The 20,652-nt window shown below is 41.2% G+C and overlaps 1 long non-coding RNA gene across 1 annotated transcript in view; it reads left to right on the top strand.

Annotated features, from left to right (window-relative positions):
- LOC310852595 overlaps window positions 1–18,298 on the top strand; it is a 42,248-nt gene extending 23,950 nt beyond the window's left edge. Inside the window, exons 2-3 of the long non-coding RNA XR_014568302.1 lie at window positions 16,593–16,730; window positions 18,207–18,298. This is a non-coding gene — a long non-coding RNA (uncharacterized lncRNA). The remainder of the gene's footprint in view (window positions 1–16,592; window positions 16,731–18,206) is intronic.
- The last annotated feature ends 2,354 nt before the right edge of the window (window positions 18,299–20,652 follow it).

Genomic DNA, 20,652 nt, shown 5'->3' on the forward strand with positions numbered 1-20,652 from the left:
GTGTTTTGTTTGCTCTGGTCAAAGTGGATGTAAAGCAACCTGCACTATTGGAATATACCCAGAAATGTGGCAGGAATCCAAATCTACTCTGAATGGAAGAATTGTTGTTGTTTGAGGACACAGGGATGATTCTCTGATTCTAATTACATCTACCACTGCCCATACACATGCTTCTTTATCTTTACTCTTTTTAAAATTGTGAATGCTGGACTTAGATGACGGCTTTCTCCACCACAAAATACAGAACTCGTTTTTTAAAGCTTAACTTTCTTGAGCGATTACACAATTTCAGTAGTTGAACCTTGAAGAAGCAAAGTGAGACTGTCAATATAATTTTTATGGTTGCAAGAGGGCACTTTTCCTACCTCTTTGGATCTCTTGCAAGGACTTCTTCCTAGCAGGGAGCTAACTGGTTCAGTGGTAATAATGTATCTCAGAGGCTTGTATAATACTTTTCCCCATGGTGAGCTGATTGCAGAGTTCCAAGATTTCTATTTCCTCTGATATGTTTGAAAGACACTTTACATCCCATTGTTTCTTGCATGAGATAGATAAAGCGTAATGCCTTCTGCTTTCACTGAAGCTATTCAGCACTGACAACTTTGAGCTATTGTTTCTGTACTTACGCCATATAAAGCATTTGAAGCCTTCACACCAGCATTTTGTATTACTCGCAGCGATTCATTTGAAATGCAAGGTCTGTTTGTCCTTGTTGATGTGAATGGGTAATTAAAGTCAATTAAATAGAAGCCATGCAAAATAATGGGCTTGATTCCTAAATTTTGGGAAATGGATCCCTTTTTAAAATAGTCAGTTGAACAACCTTACTTTAAATTCTGCAGTAATCTTTTATCTCATCATGTTTCTAAAGAGAGCAGCTTCTGTATTCTTTCAATGCCTTCTTATATTTAGTATAAATGATGGTATAGGCAAGGAAAAAATAAGACCCTGAAATGGTTGCAAACCAAAGAGAATGTGACTAATTCTATGCATCCATCTGCCCTTTTATCTTTCTTCCCCCAGCTATACAACATTACAGTATGTTTTAAACCAACGGAGCTTCCAAAGAAATGTTGAAAGATGTGTGTAAACCCTTTGGCACACCTAAAGAACTTTCCTGGATAGCAGCCATTGCTTTAAGAATCAATATTTAAAGAGGAATTTGTGTGTGTGGTTTTCATAAAAAGAAAGGATATGCCGTGATTGCATATAGGCTGAGGAAATGCCTGTGAAGTCTGGTAGGGGAAGTGGGAGAGAGAGAAAGAAAGAGAAATCATGGCTATGAATGAATGAATAAATGCCACAAGCATAGCTGGGCCTTGCTATGGTCAACTTGCCGTTGCAATTCTTGGCTTTCCTGTGGGACTCCACTGTGTGTATCACCCTCTGGATGAGAGCCATGGGTTTCAGCCTTACATTTCCACTGTTTTTCTATAAACCTCATTATGTTTGTTTTTATCAAATAAAGAAATGAAAACAGATTTGAAATTATACAGCTATTTATAGAATGACACATTCTGGCTACTCTCTTTGTGTGAGAGAGGGATTGAGTGCTGAAATAAATGATCAGGAGAATCACATGTGTGGGATATGGATTAAGACATAATTGTGATAGAGGGCCTTGTGTTTATTTTCTCTTCTTTCTCTCTTCTTCTTCTTCTTCTTCTTCTTCTTCTTCTTCATTTTCTTCCTTTGATTATTGTTGCTTCTTTCCTATTTATATTAATTATATTGGTTTGCTTTTTATTGTATTATATGTTGAAAACTCTTAATAAAAGATGATTTTTAAAAAAGAGAATCATAGGATGAGGTTTTGCTTGGGTTCATCTTCAAATGTCAGAACTTTGAATGTTCCCATAATAAAATATCACTGTATACAGAAAACTAACAGGTTAAGTGGAAAAAGAGATGCATCATGTGATTCTCTGGAGAATGTGTTTTATCTAACAGGTGTGCACTTGCACACACATTTGGACAATGTGCTTGGTATTAATTGGTTGCATAGTTTTTGAATTCATTGTTGGCTGGAAGTCAGTGTTGTGCTATGATGATCACTTCAGCAGCATAAGCATTTATGTTGACAGAAGGAATGATCTCCCTTCTTCCCCTGCATGCTTATCTTAACCCTCCAGAGTGGATTTGGGGGAGGTGTAAGAGAGCTCAAGGGGAGGAGAGGGAAAAGCCCTGTTGTACCAGTAGTAGTCCTCACATTGGCTTCCACAAGTGCACCAGGTTAGTTGAATCCACCCCGGAACCTCTAATAATAGTTACTTACTTTAGAAGTAGAAGGAAGACAGAGCTTCTGGCATTGTTGCCTGATGAACAATCATTTTATCTCATTGTAGTCATGATCATGTATGGTCCTTTGAGAGAAATGATGGACCAGCAAGAAGTCAGGGCTCATGGACTTTTCCCTTTTCAAAGTTCTGTTTGCCACCTCAAGGGATGCATATCCTAGTACAGTTCCTTCTGCTGGAATTGCAAAGGGAAGAATGTGCATCAAGAAATGACCCTTAGATGGCAGGCTCATTGGAAGAAAAGAGGAATAGAGTCCTCTATCCTTTCCCTGCTAAGCTCTCACAGGCAGAGTCTGTCCTTTGTTGTAACAGAAAAGTACAATATATCTATATATTCCTGTTGCTATTACTAGCCTCATTTATATTTCTGAGTTAACATTGCAAAACAATTGCATGTGAAGATTAACCTTTTTGTTTAAAATAAAACATTAGGTGCAGGGGCACCACTGATTTAAATCATGCAGGTCGGATACAGCCTGCTGGCTTCTCTTTGTTGGCCTTTCACAGCCTTACATTCCCCCTGTTCCTCAGCAGTTTCTGCCAATCAGCTAAGGAGAGGTGAGGCTGAAGCTGTGACATGCACTGTGGAAGGGAAGCCTACCAAGGAAGCACAATCCTGGCAAATTTGAGGGTGGGGGATATGGATGTATTCTTGTGTCCGTGGATGGATGTGTGTGAATGGCACATGCATGTGACTTTGACCCTGCTCATAGCTGGCATGTGGTTATCCACAAGATAATGCAGGCCTCATGAAGAAAAGGATCACTGACCTCTGACTCGGGGGCGGAACAAGGTGGGGGCGGACTGCCCTGGGTGTCATCTCTGGGGGGGGGTGTGTGTGGACATTTGGCACGCCACCTGCCCATGACTTCAGCCTACCACAATCCGTCTGGGGAAGGGGTGGAGCTGTGCAGTCCCATGCTCCTGGGCTGCTGGAGGAGGCATGCAGGCACGCACGCACGCAGGGAGAGGATGTAAAGGAGAAAGGCAAGCAAAGAAACAGAGGGTGGAGGGGCCCAAACCCTGGAATCCCAAAAGAAGCTCAACAACTCCTGGCAATGACAATGGGTAGATCATAGGCAGTCTTTTTATACTGTGAGTAGATTGCAGTTTCTTGGGAGTCCAACTAGATTTCAATGTGGTGGGGGGTTGACAAGAAAATTTCCTCACTGGGTACCACCTGACCTTGCTATGCCAATGCCCTGACTTAAATTAAAGGTGTGTGTGCTGTGAGTTTCCAGTTAGTCCTGGAAAGTTTTGATTTCCCTCCTGCTCTGATGTATACCATCTATGCCACAACATCCTTGGATGATGATGATGATGAAGAAGAAGATTTAATAGCTTTGCTAAAAGACCAATGGCAACAGACCCTCATATATATATATGAGCCCTGGATCCATGCAGTTGTTTCCTTTAATGGATCCTTGAAAAGCAGCTAGGCAGAGGAGAGTGTTGACTTTTATCAATGGACCAAAGTGAGCTGCTTATGTGAAGGATGACCTAGAATTCATATTGACTGCTAGTATAATATAAAACTGAGGAGTAAACCTCCTTCCAGAAAGGTTTTCTTTCCTTTTATGACTAGAGGTGTAGAAATAGTGCTATTTAAAGTGGATGAGTACAGCCATTGTCTGAAAAACATAAAATAATTTATACTTTTACAGGTAGCGGTGCAGCAAGATGAAAGGCCTCCTTTTAGATCTAATTGAACTTGAATGACTGCCAATTAAGTTAAGAGCGGCAACCACAGTGTGCTTATTGCACATTTCAGTGTCTAGTAAAAACCAACCATAGGGAAGGGTGAGAGTGTAATTCTTTGAGACAGTGACCCATGGAAAGGAAATTGCAAAGGCCACAAATTCAAATAAGCCTGCAGTTCCAATGCATTCTTCTGAATCATTTTGCAAGTTTATATGGGTGAAGTCAGGTGTGTACACAGCCAGTTGTTTGCCTTGTTTCCCTTTAGAGAATAATAGCTGTGCATCTGAGAAAGCCAGCTGGATTTTCTTTGGGATGTAAGTATCAGTATTGGTAAACAGTCTCAGCACTTTAATTTCCTGTTATTTTATACCCAATTACCAAATTTTAAAGCTACAGAGTATCACACACTGCCTCTAAAGAGTGGAATATCAGACAGTAAGCAATACAGTGAAGGCAGGATTCAGAAGTGCAGTTGAACAAACCTCTGAAATGAGGACATGTGTCCTAAAATTATTACAGAACATCATATGCTGGTTTGAGGTTGAATTTTATAGATGGAAGTGTCAAAACGTTCTTGTACATCAGGGTTGGTTAGCCTTTTTGATGTTCCTTAGCGTAACTTGGTCAGAAACTAGAATGGGTTTCCATCATGAAGACCTCAAATATATATCATCTTATTCACTGCTTTATGTATATTTGCAGAAATAGAGCAAAACATTACAGCTTCAGGTAAGCTTCTACTTCCAGCGGGTAGACATTATGCCCAAAGTGAATTAAACATGGAGGAAGTCGTATTTCTCAAGCTGAATTTTTGAAGTAGGTTGTTCCAGTTCGGTAGTAATTTGAGCTTAACCTGCATTTACTACAGAGTTTAAATTCATGGTTGTTTTTTTTAATGTCGGCATCTGCAGCATTGCATATGAATAATACTGTCTCTCTGCTCAACCTGGTGGAATCAAGTGGATATTTTTGTTCTTTAAGAAAAATCAGATCATAAGAGTAGAGAATTTCAAGATTGCCTGTCTCTCACATGTAATTATCTGGAATAGAAGGAACTATACCACAATACTTTTGAAATAGTCCCTCCTTGGTTAATGTCCAAATCTATTTTATTTGCTCGGGGCAATGCTTTAATAATACAAGGAGACTAGTGTAGGCTTATGCCTTATTTTCCTGTATTTCTAGCTATATATTACCACCAATTATATTTTTTGGGGTATGGACAGACCTTGGTATCTGTCTTCTTCCTCCATGTGTACATAAATCCCAAAGGTAGGCAATAGCCATCACCTTATACTGTATCTATTTTTATGTTTAAGATTAATAATAAAAAGGCTCATTGGCCTTGATACAGAGATATTCTTTGCATGCATGGGCATACCAGCAGAATTGTTTCATTTCCTAGCTGTGGCTTCTTGACAATAGTGTGTGTGTGTGTCTGTTTGTTTGTGTGTGTGTGTGTGTAGCCCCCTACTTAAGAACAACCTACATACAAGCTAAGAAAGCAATTCTTATTTTAATCTCCTTCCTTATACATCCTTGCCCTCTGAAGCTCTGGCCCTTTCCCCAGTCGCTTTAGTTTTTCTCTCTCTTGGAAAAAACTGTGGCTGAAACTCTCTGATCAGTCTTGTCAAGCCTTGTTAATGGCATGATCCAACCTGGGAGCATGAGAGACCAACCCCAATCACCTCAGTTCACCTCATTATATGCGCTACACACAAAGGCAATGCACCCCACTAGTATATAGTGAACATTGTGTATACAGTCAAACCTTGTTTGTTGAACGTAATCTGTTCTGGAAGCCTGTTTGGCTTCTGAAATGTTTGAGAACCGAGGTGCGGCTTCTGATTGGCTGCAGGAGCTTCCTGCCCTCAAGCGGAAGCCACATCAATTGTTCGGCTTCTGAAAAATGTTTGAAAACCAGAAAATTTATTTCTCGGTTTTCGGCGTTCGGGAGCCAGAAAGTTCCAAAACAGAGGTGTTCAGGAGACAAGGTGTGACTGTATGTGAATTTGTTGGAAGGGGCAGACTCAGGGGCATAATCCTAAATTTAGTAAAGGAGTAGAATTTAGCTGATTTCTGCAGTTTAAAGGGAAGGTGCCAAGCCAATGAAAAATAGGAGCTGAACCAGTTCTCCAGTTCCAGAGATCACTGATAGCAATGCCATTAAGAACAGAAGGAGAACTAGGTACTGGGCCATTCAGAACAATTGACCATGCAGGCACTGTGCTTGCCGCAATCAGTCTGTTAGTTAGCAGAAGACAATAGAAAAGTTCAGAGGAAGAGGTAGCCCGGGTAACAGGAGAGGCATGATGTCACAGCAGGAAGAGATAGCATTTTACAACAGATGTTTGGGGAGCAGGGGTTTCTGGGAAGAAGGAGCAGGAAGTGGGCAGAACTCCATGTGAGCAGCAGATATGCTAACTGGATCAGGCTGTTACAGAGCACAGGCACCATCTATGCAGGGCTGTGGGTGCTGAGGCAACCACAACATTTTCACTGTGGTGGCCTGGTTGGCTGAGCCAACGCATCACGTGTGTGACGTCATGGTGCGTCAAGGCCCAGGAGGACTCATTGCAGTTGTGGGCAGCAGTTGTGGGAAGGCCCAACGGGCCTTTCAGAGTGCATGATGGCCCCCATCAGGCCTCATTGCGCTGTGTGACATGACCCATGTGACGCATTGGGCCTTGTCGCAATGCACGTGACATCACATGCGCGTGACTGGCACCCCCAATGTGGGGCAGCAACTGAATAACTGAATGAATGCGCCTTTTACAGAGAGACATGGGGATGGCACTTAGGATGCCTTTGAATCCATTGCTGCACTGCCCCTCTTGGGATGTAGAGGCTGTGAACGCTCTCTCCATAAAACTCAGGTGTAAATATGTGTGAATAAACCATATTTCTAAGACACTGCAGACTCCGCTGTGCCTCATTCCAGACAAACCTGAATTGCCATTTGCTCTGACTGAGCAGTAAAGAGTGGGTTTTCTCAGGGGAAAGCAGTGGGACAAGAGAAAATGTTGCTACTTGACAGCTTGGGGCTTTCCATTGTCACTTAATTTAGAACACCATGTGATTCTCTAACTTGTTTTTCTATTTTGTCTGAAGCTTTGTTCAGTAGCAGCATGCCTGTTCTTTTAAAAGAACAGCTATGGTGCAGTTATTTGGTGGCTGCAGGGTAGGGTGTGTGTGTGTGTGTGTGTGTTTGTGTGTGTGTGTGTGTGTGTGTGGAGTTTCAGAGCCCCAGTCCTGTGCCACACAGCCCAGCGCTAATGATGCCACTTAATACAGAGGATACCCTGGAGTCTTGTTTTACAATTGCTTGCCTTGATAAACATTGCACACAAGAAACAAACTTGATCTGATTGTACATACAACTGTCTAAAGATTAATTCAGTCTAGCATTTTACAATCAGACATACAGTCACATCAAGCTTGCTTTTTGTTTGTGATGTTTTATCAGTGCATACAGGTGCAGGGGCAATAAGGATGAAAATGAATTGAAGAAACTGAAAGCTGCAGCAAGATGCAAATCTTCCAATTACAGAAATAATTTTACAATTCTTTTAATTAAATCAGAAGTCAGAAGTGGAACTCTGGGGCAGAGTGAACCAGAGAAAGTACAAAAGAATAGAATACTGTAATGGAAATCCTGTCATCCCAACATCATGTGCTGAGAAATACATTCTTAGAATGATGTTTACTTATATAATTAATGTTTGCTACAAAGGATTTTAAAAGATTTTAAGATTGGCTGTATCATACCCTATGTTTGTTTATTTTTAATCACTGGGGCTATTATTCTCTCATGAATCAAGAATCCTTCTCTATTGAACATAACAAACCTAGTAACTTTATTAATTTACATATCTACTAGTTCTTTTTAGAACAGAACACTTAAAAAACCGAGGCTGCAATCCTATACACACTTACCAAAGAGTAAGCTCCACTAAAGACTTTGAGGCTTGCTTCTGAGTAGGCACACACAGGATTCTGCGGTGAATTGTTATTTCCTTTTTTAACATGCATATGAAAATGATTTACATTATTCTTAAAAACCTCTCCATCACACCTCCTGTTCTATTGAGTAGTAAATGTCATGTTTTAGCCCAGTGAGAATTATAATTACTTCTTGAGAACTGGTGGTTTGAAATGAAAGACACAGAGAGACAGCTAACTGTTGAGTTGTCAATGTGAAAATATAATTCAATATAATAACATATCTGATTATGAACACCAGCACTACTCCCAGAGGGAAGTCTGTGTTTATATGCTCTAGTGTAATCAAGATAAAATTATTATGTGTACAAGTGACAGGTAATCCTATTTCTTTTAAAGTAATAATGCCTTGATTTTAATAACCTATTGTGTGCTTTATAACAGAGACCAAGGGTTCTTCAATAGCATTAGGCATGTGGTAGCTATAATAAGTGACTGACATTTGTAAGCCTGTAAGGGGTGGAGGAAAGCATATCATATTTGTAAGGCATATGATCAGGATGTAGAAGCTAAATATACTTAAGTCTCTATGACTGCCTTTGAAGCAGGTGGATTTGTCTGAGGCTTCAAAATTCATTATGGACTTGCCAGGCAGAAATTCAACTTAAGTCTAAAGCCTTGTTCACATAAACAACAGGTGTGGTTGTTGATAAAGTTGCTCTGATTCTACTTCAGATTGCATGTAGAATATTGAATCATTGATTGCTCATCTTTATTAAAATGAAACAGCAGCCATCAACTCACCACTCCTGAAAGCTACAGGGCAAGAAGAATTCTAGCCTTGACAATGGGCATTCTTAAGAAAATAATAATAATAATAATAATAATAATAATAATAATAATAATAATAATTTTTTATACCCTGCCCATCTGGCTGGGTTTCCCTAGCTGCTCTGGGCGGCTTCCAACAAAAGATTAAAAATACATTAAAACATCAAACATTAAAAACTTCCCTAAACAGGGCTGCCTTCAGATGTCTTCTAAAAGTCAGATAGTTGTTTATTTCCTTGACATCTGATGGAAGGGTGTTCCACAGAGTGGGCACCACTACCGAGAAGGCCCTCTGCCTCGTTCCCTGTAACTTCACATCACAGGGAGGGAACTGCCAGAAGGCCCTTGGCACCGGGCCTCAGTGTCCGGGCTGAACAATGGGGGTGGAGATGCTCCTTTAGGTACAGTAGAACCTCTACTTATGACCACCTCTATTTGGGCCCAATCCAAGTCGCGACTGCAGCAAACCCAGAAGTAAATACCAGGTTTGCTGCAATTTCTGCATGTGCGGTAAAGGCTGCCGCCGTCTGCACATGCACACAACAGCGCATCTACCAGCAAGCTGTTTCGCCTAAAGGACAGGGCGCCGAAATGGATAATGGTGGTAAGTAGAGGTTCCACTGTATACTGGGCCAAGGCTGTTTAGGGCTTTAAAGGTCAGCGCCAACACTTTGAATTGTGCTCGGAATTGTACTGGGAGCCAATGTAGGTCTTTCAGGACCAGTGTTATGTGGTCTTGGCGCCTACTCCCTGTCACCAGTCTAGCTGCTGCATTCTGGATTAGTTGTAGTTTCTGGGACACCTTCAAAAATAGCCCCAGGTAGAGCGCATTGCAGTAGTCCAAGAGGGAAATACTCTGGCGTGACAGTCTGCAGGCAGGTAGGGTCTCAGCATGCGTACCAGATGGAGCTGGTAGACAGCTGATCTGGACACAGAATTGACCTGCTTCTCTCCATGGACAGCTGTGAGTCCAAAATTACTTTAGGGGCACAACTACCCCATTCAGGACCAGGGAGTCCTCCACTCCCACCAATCCCTGTCCCCCAAAAACAGTATTTCTGTCTTGTCAGGATTCAACCTCAATCTGTTAGCTGCCATCCATTCTCCAACTGCCTCCAGACACTCACACAGGACCACCGCCTTCACTGGTTCTGATTTAAAAGAGAGGTAGAGCCGAGTATCATTCACATATTGATGAACACCCAGTCCAACCCCCCCCCCCCGATGATCTCTCCCAGTGGCTTCATATAGATGTTAAAAGTCCTGTTCAGGTATTTGAATGAAAAGGAGAGTGGGGGCATGCATAAAAGCTGTATCCACAGTGTCCCTACACTGGATCTATACCAAACCTTCACATTCAGCATGACTGCTAAAGAGGACTTCTATCTGCATTCAGCTTCTAGTGCATATTTGGGGTTGTTTGTTACAGATTACTTACAGATTAATTTGTAAAAGGGATGGAACAGATTTAAGGAAGAACACATACAAAATGTTGTAGACTGGAAATGGACAGATGTGCCCATATTAATAGAATTTATGCTATTATTAGTATTGTGAACCACCCTGGGATGCATTTTACAATGACAGGTGGTATGTAACTTGATACTACTTCTAGAAAGTAGCACTTGAAGACATTTGCTCCACTGATTTGTGATCCTGCTTTCCATTATGTCCTCTGTGCTTGGCACTATCTATATAGTGCCACTGGGATAGGTCATTTAGGTATCTGGAATGAGATGAGCCCCAGCTCTATCCCACCTGAATCAGGTAAGGCAGCACAATAGTAGGTGCCTAGAGGCAGTAACGGATTGGATGAGGACCAATAAAATGACTAGATGGAGGTTCTGTGGAGGAGTGGTTCCTGTGTTTGGGGAGTGAGGAGGTGGCCTGTTCTGGACACAATTACAATCTCTAGGAAGGAACAGGTGCACAATTTGGAGGTCCTCTTGGATACAGTTTAGGTCATTGGAGGTTCCAGTGACTGTTGGACTGCAGAAATTTCCTTCTTTGGCCGTTTTGCCAGCTATGGCCATTCTTGCTACAGTGACTATCTCTTGTCTAGATAATCTGGGTGATCTCACATCTAGGTTACTGCAAGGCTCTATATAGGGCTGCCCTTGATGGTTTGCAAGTTCCAACTGGCACAGAATGCTACTGCTCACCTACTTACACATATTTCTTGTGATCTGCACAGACTACTTATCTGTGGAACTGCTTATCTCTGGAGGTGGGTCAGGCATCTTCAGTTTTGCAGGTTCACTGCTACGTAATATGCACCACCCGGCGCTCTATGTCCTGCTGATCTTATTTTAAGCCCCCCCCATCTGATATGTTGAACAGTTTACTAGTATATATTATCATGTTGGTGTTTACATCTGATGAGTTGTTTTGTGATTTTAATAACTTTGCTTTTTACTGGTTGTGACTACGCATTTTATATCATAACTTGTTAATTACTTTGTGATTTTTATGAATTGTTGTATATAAATGATTTTTATGAATTGTTGTTGTATATTTGCTCCCTCAGCTCTGCCTTTCTATGCTATTACTTCCTCACCAATCTGTGGTTGACCTTGTGCTTTTCCTTTTCTTCTCCTTCACCACAGATGTAGGCTTTCCCCTGCCTGTAATATATTTTAAAAGTCATTCTTGATATCGAATGGTGTCGAATCCAGTTTGGATTAAATCAAAAGGAAAGGACAGGGAAATACCTGCCTAACTAATGTGTTTCCTTCCCAAGCCATTCTTAAATTTTGAGCTTCTACCTTGGAGATAGACTGTCAGTTTTCAAACCCTCTGGATTAAACAAAAAATGCAAGTGACAACACAAAATGGAATTCCTTATCATCAACTTTTTATTTTTGGTAATATTTTGATTTTAAAAAACAAAACCCAGAATTATTATGATTTTTCTTAACATTATCTTAAGTAGTGTCTGATCCATTTTCTATGCTGCTATATTTTTAATACATTGAAATGCCGTCTTAGATGAAAAGAAAATGCAAAATTCAAAACTATATGGCACAATAACCATCCACCCCACATGTATAGTTGCAGCCCAACTAGTATTTCAGGACATGCTAAAAGTGAAAGGAAAATACTCAACAACAGGAGGGCTATGTGCAAGTCCCAAATGCACATCATACTGTGCTCATCTTCCTAAACCCATAGGGCTCAGACCTACAAGTAACTTCAGCCTAGGGAAGAACAAATCCAGAGAATGTAGCTACTTTTTATTAAGTTGTCAGTCGTTGTTGTCTACTTACATATCTAGATAAAGAATAATTCTAAAGCAGTCCAGTAAGCTCTTAAACTGAGATTTTTTCAAAGGGAAAATGGGAAGCTTTCTAGTAATGAATCACAGTGCAGAAGAACATTTCATTACAGGGAGTTAAATATGCACTGGATGCAGATGCAAGAACTGCAACAAACATGCAAAAAGGATTGCAGCTATAACCCGACCTCCACTCTTCTACAACAGACAGAAGCAATTGTGAAATCAGCCGTTGCTCATAGACCCATAGTCTATAGAAATAACTTCATGTAGTCACCATGCAAAATTTCTGCTTTATCAAAGGAACCTTCTCACACTTCCAATTTATATCAAAGTACCTAGTGCTGCCTTAAGAACATTTGGTACCTGAAGTGGAAAATCAAAAGTAAGTACATCCATACAGGTGTGTGCACATGTACTCACGTAAAAATGACTACAACTTCATACTGGAGCTCTTTGCTGTTATATTAAGTTGGAGGAGCTTAAAAATTGAGTTCTATATCACAGAAGAAGCCTATGCATGAAGAGGCAGCTCTTTTTGACAGATGTGCCCTATCAACACATGGATTGGTGGTTGTGGGGTGGGGGCTGGTAAGACTGCAATGCAGGATAGAGGTCAGCATGCACAACTTTGCTGTCACATTCAAACAATTGTTAAAATGCACAGGAATGCTTAGATAGGACTTTTGTGCATCTCACATTGCTCTGTAAATTGGCTGACCTCCCGGACACCATTTTATTTGGGGGGGTAATGGCTGTGGTATTGCTCACATAACTGAAAGCAGAGCCCTAGTTTTCTGATGAAAAGGATAGATAATGAAATATAGCATATTGTGTATAAGTGATAATGGAATAACGTTAGTGGCATTTAAAGAAGCTTTGTAATAACATAAGAATTATTGTAAAAAGGGAAAATAGAAGTGGGGGGTAGGCATAAAGGCAATAGCAAAATTTGAAAATGTGTAATTAAAGAAGATATAATTTGGATGATTGGCAGAGAGGCTGAAGGAAGTCAAAAATGGAAAAATTTATAGAAGTTGTAATGTGGTGTGATTTGTATTTTCTTTTGATGGAAAATTAATAAAATATAATTATAAAAAAGATAATGAAATATAGCAAGTGTTTACAAAAGCAAATGCACATTATTCAATTAGAAGCATGCCATGAGTGCTTGTGAATCAATAATTATTTATAATTTCCTAGCAACAGCTTTGCATTTACATAGAAAAACACTGGGAGCTGCTCACTGTGTTCCTCACAGTAATTTTGTCTAAGGTGCCATTGAAATTGCCTGTTTCATAGAGTTAAATTATGCTTGCAGAGATGCAATAGTGGAGGTATGTGATCAAAAAGCCATGTGTACTGAGAATAAGCAGAGTTATTTTATTTTTTTATTACACTCTCCAAAAACTGTACTACATTCACTATATTGTCCCAAAATGGAAGATTAACCAAGTTTGCCCTTCAACCTTTTGAGTGTTGGGAGTTGTGGTTCGAGGACCCAATCCCCGCGTAGTGGAATGAAAACACAAGGACACGTGATATAAGGTTAATGGGCAAGAAAAGGCCACAACTTTATTGATTACAGCAAGTGAAAAGGTATTGGCTTAGGCATTGGATTACGTCAGCTGACTCCACCCCCTCAGAGAGGGGTGAGTCTAAAACAGGGGGGTTTATTCACCAGTAGGTGGAGCCTGTTGATGCTAATCCAACTATAAACTCTCCCCTGATGTCACCGAGAGTCGTGCCATGGCCTCCCGCCACGCAGGCATCAGACAGAATACACGACCACCAGATTCCTTTAACGGAATACCCAAAATTGAAGGCGCAGGCGATGGCCACACCTAGCCCTTCGACACACCACAACACATTATTCCAATGCCTAACCCAGCAATGCAGAAATATTCAGCTGTCCCATACAGGGATCGAACTTGCAACCTTGGCATTATCAGCACCATGCTCTAACCAACTGAGCTATCCAGGCTCTCAAGGACAGTGGAGGGGGAAAAACGCAGAAGCACCCTGGCCAGCAAATTAAAATGTAAGGCAAACCCACTCAGTCACCCAGACCAGCCACGCAATCGGACAGGCAAGGGCAACAGAGGGGAAAACGTACAAGGACCCTGGCCAAAAATTAAAATAAAACGCACAGCCACCAAGGCAGAGGCAGGGGAAGGAAAGTGAGGAGACGAGGGAGAAAGAAAGACGGAGCCACACTCACACTCAGACATCGCTGGGGGCACGTACTGGGCAAGGGAACAAGCTGCAGCTTAAGAAAGGTAATTCGCACTTAGACCGCACAAACAAATCAAGCACCAGGAGTTGGGGGAAATAGAAGGTTAAATGAAGGTTAAATGGGAAGTGGCAGAAAAGATATCTCTAGGTTTGTCTGGCAGGGCAAAAAGCCCCAAATAAAATTTAAAATATTAACAGATGCCAAAGAGAGAGGGGGGTTTGCCCTGCCAGATTTAAGGTTATATTATGAAGCTGCGGCTTTCTGCTGGATGAAAGATTGGTTACTCCTTGAGAACACTGATGTCCTAGATCTGGAAGGGTACGATAATGCTTTCGGATGGCATGCATATTTGTGGTATGACAAGGTAAAGGTTCATAAAAAGTTCAAAAACCATATTGTCAGGAAAGCTATATTTATGGTCTGGACAAAATACAAAGACTTATTAGAAGGTAAGACTCCGAGGTGGTTATCACCAGTGGAGGCCAAGGCCAGAAAAAGACTCAATATGGAGGTCGGGTGGCCAAAATATTGGGAAATAATAGAAAAAACTGGAGATAATTGGAGATTGCAGAGCTTTGAAAAATTAAAGAATAGGGTGCAAGACTGGTTTCACTATGCTCAAATTCAAGAGGTTTTTAAGTTGGACAAAAAAATAGGATTCCAGGTGGAAAAATCGAAACTAGAGACAGAATTCTTAGAACCTAAGACCAAGGTACTTTCGAGAATGTATAACTTGCTGCTTAAATGGAATACTCAGGATGAGATAGTCAAATCAGCCATGATAAAATGGGCTCAGGATATTGGGTACAACATTATGTTCAAAGACTGGGAAAGGTTATGGACCACTGGAATGAAATTTACGGCATGTAATGCCTTGAAAGAGAATATTATGAAAATGATATATAGGTGGTACATGACCCCAGTCAAACTTGCAAAAAATTACCATCGGTCTGATAATAAACGTTGGAAATGTAAGGAGGCTGAAGGGACATTCTTTCACCTTTGGTGGACCTGTCCAGAAGTGAAGGCCTTCTGGGAAATGATCTACAATGAGTTAAAAAAGGTGTTTAGGTACACCTTTCCCAAGAAACTGGAGGCCTTCCTCCTGGGCATTGTGGACCAAAGGGTGTTAAAGAAGGATAGAACATTTTTTATGTATGCAACTACAGCAGCAAGAATACTTATAGCAAAATATTGGAAGACACAAGATCTTCCCACGCTGGAAGAGTGGCAGACGCAGTTGATGGACTATATGGAACTGGCTGAAATGACTGGCAGAATCCGAGATTTGGGAGAAGAGACAATGGAAGAAGACTGGAAAAAATTTAAGGACTATTTACAAAAACATTACAAGTTGTATGAATGTTAAGAATCTGTATGACTAGGAAAATCTAGCTCCTGCAATTAGATTGAGAAAACAGGAAGTTAAGCTATAAATAAGAAAAAGTTGAAATTTAAAGCTGTTATATCTATTATTTTAAGGTATAAATATTTGACAAAAGGTACTTTAAATCTAGAAGTATAATATTCTGAAAGATATAAATAAGACATGAAACAAGGTAATAATTTGCTGATATGTTTTATTGTAAAGAACGCAGGGCGAGGGAGATGTGGGGAAGTTCAGTGAACAACTTAAAAATGTACTCTGAAAGTTGGATTATTTTTCCTTTTCTTTCTTTCTTTTTTCTCTCTTCTTTATTCTTCTTTTCTTTTCTGTAAACTGAAAATATAATAAAAATTTTATTTTTTTTAAAAAATGTAGGACACAGCAAGGCAAACCTGGATGCCTGGGTTTTTGAAAGCAGTAAAGCAATGAGCGCACGCAAGCCTCCTAAAGTTAAAAGGCAAGCCAGGAACCAGGCAGCCTCCACACACACACAGACCCCCCCCCCGACTCCAAACCTCGTGGCTCTTCCCTGTGATGACTCCTAGCTGATGACTCGCGACGGACGACGAAAAGTGAGGCCGGAAGGCTGGTGCCGCAGCAATTTAGGCCGCTAAACACGCCCCCTAGCAGGCACCTGGATGGGTGCCTGCCCGTGAGCGTGGGCGCCAGCCAGGTGAGTGGTAGGCAGGGGGCTAACGCCGCCTGCTTGAGGCAGAGTCTGGCTCTCGACCACAACCACTCCCCTCTCTTGCAGGAGGAGAGTCTTTGTAGCGACAGATATTTTTCTCAGCATGTTCTCGTGGAAGCTTCAATGAAAAAGTTGTTTCCTACAATCCTCTTCTTAAAACATGCTCTGAACTTTCTATGATAAGAGTTTAACTTCACTTTGAGGGACCTGGTTTTATCATTTTTATTTATTTGAAGGAAAGATTTCTCATTGTGCTGAGATGTGTGACAATCCGCAGATCCTTCTTGCAATGAACTGAAGATATTTACCAAGTTCAAAACTCTTCAGACTTGAGATGGCTGAGTCAGACCAAGCTGTAGCAGTGAAAAGAACAGGTACATTCCCAGTAACTTTCCCTGGATTCAAATTTTTGGAAATTGGATTTAAGATTAAAAAATCTGGTTTGCTGAAATGTGTTTTAATATCTATGACTGTTGGCTAAAACTCTTAATTTTTAAGTTTAAATTTGAAATTTGGCACTTGGGATTACCGTATTATTCACTATATAGGATGCACTTTTTCCCCTCCAAAAATTAAGGGGAATTTTGTGTGCGTCCTATGGAACGAATGCAGGCTCCTTGGCTTCAGCGATAGCAACGTGAAGCCTCTGAAGCGCAGAGGGAGAGCTCCCCCGGAGTTCCCGCTGCGCTCCCAAGGCTTGCGGATAGCCGTCTGAAGCCCGAAGCCCCCGGAGCGCAGTGCGAACTCCCGCTGCACTCTGGGGGCTTCGGGCAGCTATCCGCAAGTCTTCGGAGCGCAACAGGAGTTCTCGCTGTGCTCTGAAGGCTTGCAGATAGCCGCCTGAAGCCTGGAGAGTGAGAGGGGCACACCAATTCCTTTTGCTCTCCAGGCTTCGCTTCGCTGGAGAGGTGCTGCACAGTTTTCCCTCTCTGCGCAGCGCCCCTTCAGCGAAGTGGGAGGAGAAATGGAAGGGGCGCTGAGCAGAGAGGAGGAGAATTTATTTTTCTGTTCTCACCCTCCTATGGTCCAGTGCATCCTATAGAGTGAAAAATACGGTACTTCTCTCAATCTGGCAGAATCAATGATTTATACAGATGTCAGATATAGATTGTCATCAATGTACCTTCCCATGCAGATTTTCTGGATTATGTGAAAATTATTTGGGCCACTGCCACACATTCCTTGTAGCAGATAATGTCATAATAATGGAGATTCCCTGGGAAATGCAGAATATCTAGAAAGGAAGCTGTGTTGCATATTAGGAGGAGGGTGGGAATTGCATGTTAGGACTGCCACATAGAGCTGTTGGCTGCCATGCTACAGCTTTTTTTGGTAGCCTCCACACAGGGGTCCACCTAATAACAAAAGCAGCTGTAAAAATTTCTAAATTTCACTTGTGGGGGTAAAAAAAATGTATTAAGCTATATTGCAGCAGAAAAGTCTGTAGAGGAAATGAGGTCACTGTATCCTCTTCTATCAAGTACAACCTCAAAGTGATTAAGTTAAAGCAGGTGAACAGTAGTTTGGAGTAACAGCTGATGTGTCAAGACATAAAGCAAAGACATAAATTGGTTACTGCTGCTACATGGTTCTAAGCCAAATTCATCCATTTTGTTGCAGGTCTATCTACCATTGTAGTGCCTTTGCCTGCCGTTCTCTCCTCCTTTTGCCTGAGTTCATAAAATTGGCTTGGTGTTCTGTCTCTTAATGGCCTCCTAATCCTTTGCAATAGCAACTCCATCACAACAAATGAGACAGATAAATTTCAAGTTCTTTTCTATGAACAAGTAATTACCAGTTCATTCCCTATTGAATTCCATCTGTTCCCTTTCTGTTTTCCTTTTCTTTAGCTTTCTGTCCTTGTCCACGTAGAATACGCTGACAAAACTAAATGTAAGAGCCACATAATCACCAGATTGCAGGAGGTACGGAAAAGAATAAGAAAGAACTCACTACTAGATAATTATGCATTGACTCTCGTCTACCTTTTTTTGTAAAACTAAGAAAATATCTGGGGGGAACAGGAACAGTGTATCAGCGGAGGAAAATGTTATTTCTGCCAATGTGCTATGGGTGAGAACCATTTTTTTCCCTCTACTTAAAACAATGCACTGATATTTTGCAACTCAGAACAACTCTATTGGTTTCAGTGGCTTGACATAGCAATAGGTGGTGGTTTCTTAAATTGAAGTTTTTACAAATGAGGATTTACATGATTCTACACAAGGAATGTAAAGTAAGTTCAGATAATTAGGAGATTTGGATAATGACAGAATGGTGATGTTCTCCTGAACATGGCATACCACTGAACGATTTCACAGAAGCAGAATTTTTTTAAAAAAGATCCAATTAATGTTATATTATCATTTTCCTTTCATGATATCCCCTGGGGGAAATGCCATTGCAAATTGTCTCTATTTAGCAAGCACATGGAAATGAGATCCAATCATGTTTGAAAATACACAAAGTAAATTACATTTTAAACCAACATCTAGAAGTTTTAAACCAAGGTTTGTTAGCAGAGAGTCACATGCTGTCAAGTGCCCAGTTTTTTTAATCAAGCAGAAATAAAAGCCTCACTGGTCAATTACAAGCAATGAGTTTCCTTGTTTAAGAACAACACAGTCCTTAAGCATAAATCAATACATTACAAGTTGCAAAGGAGAAAAATCTGAAAATAAGCCCTCACATATTTGTTACATAGTAAAGGACGTCCAGGACTGAGGCAAAATAGTGGAATGGATGTGGAGGTTTTGATGAGGCAGTACCAGTGGAGTTCAGGGTTTTGTTTAAAGCTAAATTTAGATAGGTGTCAAATCAACAATATAAGCTGAGCTTAAGTGATGGACCAGGCCTACCTTCTGATACCACAGTACCACTTCTAACACCGCTAAGCTAAAATTCATCTTTGCACATCAGGTGCTTTATTTATTATAAACTGCACAGTTGATTTGAATCCATGTGAATATGTTCCAGAGATCGTGTCCTCCCTAAAAGAGGGCACGTGTTGTGGTGAGACCTGGAGACTGATATTCTGGTTGTGGGTGGATCTATTGGACAGCCACAACACCCAATTGGTAGGTCCCTCGTTGCTGGGTTTAATCTGGCCAATGGGGTGCAGTCTAAACGGATCAAGGGAATTATATGCACATGACCCAGAGCTTCCTCTTTCGGCTCATGCATCGGAACACCTGCCCACTTCTCTCTACTTTTAGGGCATTTTGCAATTGACCTTGCTATGCCATCGTGTGTCATCTGTCGTTGGGACAGGGGCATGGCTGGAATTTTCCCCACTTGGCTGACTGGCTGTTGCCATTTGGGTTTCGCCTGCTGCGTAGCAAATCATCACAACTTGTAAGGTTGCAGATAAGCACTGGTTCAGGTGATAGAGATGGGAGAATGGTCTCACCATCCCTATGTGAAGGGTATTCCATTAAAGGAATCCAGGGACTCAACTTGGTTTGGTCAACCCCCAAGAGAGGGTTCTGCCCATGCCTGAGTCCAGGGGAGCATCTGGGAAGTGAACAAAGTTTGTTCCCGGGCTTTTCGCCTACCTCTGGTGTTCACACTTGGCTGACCTATGCTGGTGCCCTGGGTCAGCGCTGCCTGCAAGGGTGCAGGGAGCTAGTTGAACCAGAGCCTATGCAACCACTCACCTTCTGTAATCAATAAGTTGTGGCCTAAATTCTGCCAAAAACCAAAACTAAAATTTGAGTCAAATGTGTGTTTATTTAGGGGGGAAGTCTCTGGATCTAAACACGCAAACATATGTTTTCTGCTTATTAACAGACTAAAGATATAAGCCACATTTGAGCTTGAGTTTTAATCCTGGTTGTGTGAAGAAGTACATCCTCCCAGTATTCAGTGCCATCCATCTATTTAGTAGGAAGTTGAAAAGTGTCCCCGGATTCATTGAAAAAAATCTGGTAACCTTACTATAAAGACTTAAACAGCTCTGGACTGCAATACCTCAAGGACCTCAAGGACCACCTCTCCCTATATGAACCGATCCAGGCACTGCAATCATCATCTGAGGTCATTCTTTAGGTGCCTCCTCTCTGAGAGGTCCAGAGGATGGCCACACAAGATTGGGCCTTCTCTGTGGTGGCTCCCCGCTTATGGAATGCTCTCCCCAGGGAGGCTTATCTGGCACCTTCATTACATATCTTTAGACTCTAGGCAAAAACATTCATTTTCACCCATGTCTTTGGCTAAGTAAACAATCTATGGCCTTTTAAACTGTGGAGGTGGGTGGGGATTATTATTTTTGTTTGTTACCATGGTATGTATTTTTGT

This window comes from Podarcis gaigeae (genome assembly GCF_964106915.1).
Source record: "Podarcis gaigeae genome assembly, chromosome: 9".
NCBI classification, from domain to species: Eukaryota; Metazoa; Chordata; class Lepidosauria; order Squamata; family Lacertidae; genus Podarcis; species Podarcis gaigeae.